The sequence below is a fragment of the Miniopterus natalensis genome, chromosome 10, assembly GCF_054644295.1.
Source record: "Miniopterus natalensis isolate mMinNat1 chromosome 10, mMinNat1.hap1, whole genome shotgun sequence".
NCBI classification, from domain to species: Eukaryota; Metazoa; Chordata; class Mammalia; order Chiroptera; family Miniopteridae; genus Miniopterus; species Miniopterus natalensis.
This window is the reverse complement of record NC_142090.1, coordinates 36,538,028-36,544,341: the sequence shown is the minus strand read 5'-3', so window position 1 is coordinate 36,544,341 and position 6,314 is coordinate 36,538,028.

The following is a 6,314-nucleotide window of genomic DNA, read 5'->3' as shown; positions in this document are numbered from 1 at the left end:
TGAACAGAATAAAACCCCTGATTCCTGGAAGTCCCAATGTCTTTGTAGACTGAGTCACCTCTAACCACCTGACACCCACCCAGAGCTGAGCTTGAGATGGAGAGAAGCTGCAGCCTCCCCACCTTACAAAGCCTCAGGCTCCATCCTCAGGTACTTTATTCAGATCTTCACATCAACGCTGAAGCCATGAAATTTTTTTTCTTAAGCCTCACCTGCTACTGGCCCATGGGCAACCTTGTTCAGGACCCACCTTGAGAAGACCTCCCTGGGGACCTGGGGAACTTCCAGCTAAAAAAGGTGCCCCCCTCAGGGACCCTGTGCCTGTTGTAGAAATACTTCTCATCTCCTCCTGGAATTACCGTATTTTTTTCTTTCTTGCCATCTGGACTGTGTGGTCCTTAACCAGGGGCTATCTTCTGTTTTTGTAGATATATACTGGTGATAAGTGCTCAATAAATACTGTCAAGTTGTTTTTTCTTGTCAACATGGCAACTTCCATCTCCGTTTCTGCCAGGCCGAATGTCAGCATAGTCTCTCCAACTCACTTCCTTCTTGCTGTCTCATCTATTTACTCTTAGTTAGTGACTCTGGAGGGATTGTTCTGGAAGTCCTGAGGCTTCTGTTCATCTCTTTTGTGCCCAGGATGGAATGCAACAAACCCAAGCAGGGCACTGAACCAGACCAATGGTTCCTGTGGTTTCAGCAAGCCGGGCCATTTGGAGGCAGCTGTTAGATACTGTGTGAAACTAAGTAAGGAAAGCACTGGAGTGGTGGGTAGTGATGGGAGGGCTGTGAGGGAGGGGAAGAGGGGCTGGTGACTCTGAAATGGTCAGTGAAGCATGGGATGAGGGGTGGGATGTGGGTGAGGCATGGAGGGGCACAGGTCTCTGAAGAACCCATTAGCAAGTCATATGAGAGTTGGTTGTGCTTTGAGTGACTCAAAGTGTCATCACAAAACACACCGTGCAAAGTTCCACACCCCACCCCTCCCCAGCCCTGGCATTCACCAGGCCGTCTGATTCACAGCAGTGAGCTTAAAATGCCACTCAGAAGGGGATGTGAAGGCATCTAGGAGCAGCAACCACACTGTCCTTCTTGACATACACTTCAGGGCCCTCCAACCAGTCTGCTCTTTTCCAGACCCTCAGTCCTCTGGTCCTTACATCCCTTTCCCTCTGCGAACCAGAAACAAACACAGGCAACCAGGAAGCACTCTCATCAAGGCAGATAGTTCCTGGAATCTCACAAAGTTGACCGCTGAGCAGCAATGACAAGGAGTGGAGACTCCGCCACTGCAGAGGTCAGCATCCTCCTTATGCTCTCCACTAGTGGTTGTGGAACAAAGTGTGGGGTGGTTGTACCCTGTAACAGTGGTGGCAGAGCAGGCAGAGAAGGCAGAACAGTGAGACCTGCATGTGGTTGTGTCCAGCGCTAAGACCTTAGGGCCTTTTGCCATGGGTGAGCACCCAGCTTTTCCTGCTGATACTCCCCCAGCTGACCCCTCCATAGCCACTACATTTCACCTTGCTTTCACACAGACATCCAGGGCTTGATGATTGGTGAAAGTGGCAAGTTTGCAGGAATAGCATTTCCAAGCTCCTGAGTCCTCTGGGATCAATGTAGAGAACAATTACCCATCGCATCTTCACAAGCTTATGGTGCATGTTCCTTCATCATCAGAACCACCTTTGTCTGTCTTGAGGAGCTTAGGGATGAACTGACCTGCTCTCAACCGCAGAGCCTGTGTTCTTTTGATTCCATCTTTAATGAGTGTGTTTCATTCATCACATGTTTCCATTATCACCCATTTACCCGGGGTCATCAGACATTTAGTGGTTTCCACTAATCTCTTCTGTATTTTATGCTGTGTGTGAAAATCATTATGATATTACAGGTATACAACTCAAGGAAAGAAAGAACCTGCCAGCCTGCAGCTAAGAGGCAGGAAGATCTTGGTACAGAAGTAGGAGTCCCATCTCCTCATCCAGTCACTGATATTTCATGATCTCCCACACCCACATGTTTTTTAAAAATTCTTAATGACATGGAAAAATATTCATCATTAAATGTTATGTGTAAAAGAAAGATCCAGAACTAGAACACAAAATATTAACAGCAATTATTTCTAGGTGGTTGAATGACAGATAACTTCTTTCTTCTAATGTTTTACTGTATTTCCATGAGGAGTATCTATTTATTTTATAATAAGAAAATAAGTGTTATTTGAATAAACTGCATTACTAAAAAGACTGGGAATAAACACATCAAAATATTAAGAGTGTCTGTCTTTGCACATAACTACAGTGTATTTCTAATCCCAGGCTCATCCCTGGGTCATGTTCCTGAATTCTATAGAAGATAATTTATCTTAAACTCTAAATAGTTGAAGCAACCAAAGAAGAAATTTGTGATAAAGTAAGCATTAAGGAGTGATCATCATCTACTTTCAAATAACTGAGAATGATGGGGTATAGTGAAAGGGCTCTGTGAGGCTAGGCAGGAATGTTTCTGAGCTCAGCTCTCACCACAGTATGAGGAAGTTTGTTTGCTGACCTGTTGTGGCTGCAGGATCCACCTGGATTGTGCAAATATATTTGTGTGTGTGTCTGTGTACATGATAACATAAAATGTCTTTTTTTAAAATCATTGTACTCGTTTGCTCTTTAGGAGTTAAGAATTCTAAATTCTAGCATCAATCTTTATAAGGAAACTTTTATACCTTGGACATTAGGGTAAAATACCAGCTTCAGATTTTGCTTCTTTGGACTTTTTTATTCCTCTGAGGTGGGTCTGAATGAAGATATCTTTGTCATGTTCTGTTCTCACCTCTGAGAGCATGAGCACATGCACAAGTCTGTCTGCTTTGTGAGTCAGAACTGAAAAGCAGGCAGGCTGGTTGGCGGGCATGGCCTAGATGCATCCCTGTGTAAGGGCCTAAGGCTCCAAGCCCCCATTCTTCCTGCACAGGGTGAGCTTTCATTCCTACTCTCCAGTCCTGTGGAACCATGGCCTGTGTAAGGGAGAAAAGCTCTCAACAAAAATAAATACTCAGTGAGTACTTGCTGGGTGCTGCAGGTGCTAGGCATTATAAATCCACATAATAAATCCTCCTCATGACAACTCTGGTATTGACACTATAATTAAGTTACTTTTGCAGATGAGAACACTGAAGCCCAGAGAACTAAGTGAGCTGCATATCTAGCGAGTAAAGAAGATGCTGACACTCTGTCTTGATGCCAGCGGGGACAGCTCTTTTACATAAGTCAGGACTTTGTAGCTCCAGTCACATCTTGCTCCCATCCATTCTCCTTTCTCAGTCTGGACGTTTCCAAGGAGAAGCCCTTTGTAATATAATAAAAATTGGGGGTACTTAAAAAAACCCTTGGAAATTCCTGAGATAGTGTAGCTGTATTACTCATGAGCCCCTTGGATCACACCTGAGTTTATGTTCATGAGGTAACTCCTAGTGGCCCCTAAGTAGCTCAAGAATGGGGCGGGTCACCAGAGGAACTAACCATATGATTAAAGGGTTGAGACTGAGCCAGACTGGCTTCTGGGAAGGGAGGGGGATTGAATTTTTTGTTCAATCGCATGGACAGTGATTTTATCAATTATGTCCACATAATGAAACCTCTGAACACTGAGACTCAGTGGAGCTGCCTGGTTAAGGAACATATTGATGCATCTAGAGGTGACAGGACCTGATTCCACAAGGGAGGTGGTGCACAGAAGCTCTGTGTTCAGGACCCTCATAGAGCTCTCCCTATGCATCCTCCCACTTGGTTGTTCTTGAGTTGCATCCTTTATAATAAAACAGTGAATATACATATAGCACTTTCCAGAGTTCTGTGAATTATCGACCTGAGGGAATCATGGGAACCCCTGAATTTGTAGTGTCAGTCAGAAGTGTGAGTGGCCTGGGTACCCTTGAACTTGAGGTTGGCTTCTGAAGTTGGGGGCAGTCTTATGGAAGGCTGAGCTCTTCAATTCGGGAATCTGTGCTAGCACCACTGTCCGGGTGGGGAATGCCTAAATTGAATTGCAGGATACCAGCTATGGATGGTGTCAGTCACTCCCTTTCCTTTACCTCTTTGCATCCTTCTATGTAGGGGAAACCCTGTGTCTGAATGAAGCTAGAATCCTGGTATACATGGCCGGCAAAGATGGATTAAGAGCAGCTTATTTTCAAAAACCTTCCTTTTGGCTGAATGATAACTCCACTTCATTTAGGATAGTCTCAGAAAACATTTAACACAAGCTGGATCATTGCCATGATGGAAGCTGTTGGGTGTTCAGTTAGAACAATGGGAAGTAATGCTAAATCGTCTAAAACTGCACAGCAAGTGAAGACACTCTGGGTCAAGGCAACCTACGGAAAGGCTGTTCCTTGACCTTTTGTCTTTAGGTCAATGGAATGTTCTGTTCTTTCCCCAAGTGCCTTGGAGACTAGGGAGAGACTGCTGTTTGTTACTGTCCTATAGATGGAGCAGAGGTGGGTGAGAAAGGGTCAAGCCGTTACCTCCATTCAAGGACACATTTATCTACACTCAAGGAGGAGGGAATTTGAATGGGATATTTGGGTTTTGTTCTTTGCACAAACTTCAGGGGAAATATTTATCATGATGTTTCATGACTTCACCTTTGGAAGGATGTAAGTCAAATGGGAGGTGCCTTGACTGGAGGCAGGGTTTGTACATGGAGCAGCAAGTTTCTTGAGCAGAAGGGCTAAGAATGGCTGTACAATTATTTACAATAGCAACCTAAGTATCCATCAATAAACGAATGAATAAAGAAAATGTGTATACACACACACACATGGAATATGACACATCCATAAAAAATAATGAAATCTTGTCATTTGTGACGTGAATGAAACTATAGGGTATTATACTGAGTAAAATAAGTCAGACAGAGGGAGACAAATACCATATGATATCACTTGTGTGTGGGATCTAAAAAACAAAAGCAAGGAGAGGATAGTAAATGAACAAACAAAACAGAAACAAAGTCATATATACAGAGAACAAAATAATGGTTACTAGATGGGAAGGGGGTTGGGGATTGGGTGAAAAAAATGAAAAGGGTTAAGAAGTGTAAACTTCCAGTTATAAAAATGGTCATGGGGAGGTAAAGTACAGCATAGGGAATAGTCAATAATATTGTAGTAACTATGTATTGTATCAGATGAGTACCAGACTTATTGGGGTGATCACTTAGTAAGTTATATAAATGTTTAATCACTATGTTGTTTACCTGAAACTAATATAATATTGTATATCAACTGTAATTAAAGCTGCTTTTAAACATTCAAATAAAGAATGTCTGTGCAATGAATCTGTAACTGTTAGTCACCCAGAGAGCCTGAGATATTATTCAAGGTGTAGGGGAAAGACATCTCCTATTCAGGAGACTGTAGACATTCCTTGAATGTGACATACACACTGGGCTGTTTTGTTTGTCAGACAATTATTTTTCTTGCCTACCAAGTTTGCTATTTGTTGAAAAATTACCTCTGGGAAATGCATCCAGGTGTTTTGGGTAAACCATCTGGGGTGTCAGAATCATCTTCAAATGAAAATGCAATTGACTCACTAGAGACACAGCCCCTTATCTAGACCCTTCTGTAGTCAGTGAAGCAGGTCTGTTCCTTCTGCTCTGCCTGCAGAACCCTGGCTCACCTCCATGTCCATACCTCACTGGAGGAGGAGGAAAAGGGGGTGGGGGGCAACTGCTTGTCTCCTTCCAAACAGCAACAAAATTCCTTGGCTTGACTGTTCAGTAATCCTCTGCCAGCTGGTTGCCTCCCTCTCCTCTGGGAATGCAGTGAATCTCACCTCAGTGTACTTGGCCCTTGCACACCCTGAAGGCTGGAGGCCAGCATCTGCCCGCTCAGAGGAGCTGCAGTCAAACTTCTGAGCATGGATCACATCTGGGCCCTTCACAGCTGCAGGGAAGAACTCTGGCCTGGGGGTGTAAGGATTCAAAAACCACGGGGCTGTTTGCAGGGGCAAGCTCTCTCTTTTCCTCTTTTTAGGGGCCTTTGCAGGAACTGAGGTTCTCAGAGGTAGACTTAGCAAAGGAGTGAGTGTACTTGGTTCTCTTCCTGTCTCCTCTCCCTCTAATCTCAGAGAAGGTAAATCTCCACTTTATAAGCTTTCCAGCTATTACTCAGGGCATTAGCAGAACACCAAGAGTGACACACTGGATCATAAATATTACCAGACACATATTTGGGGGGCGTATTTCAATGGTTTAGGCATAGAGGACCAGAAGAGAAGTGACTGCTGTGATATCCCTTTTACCACTGGCATGAG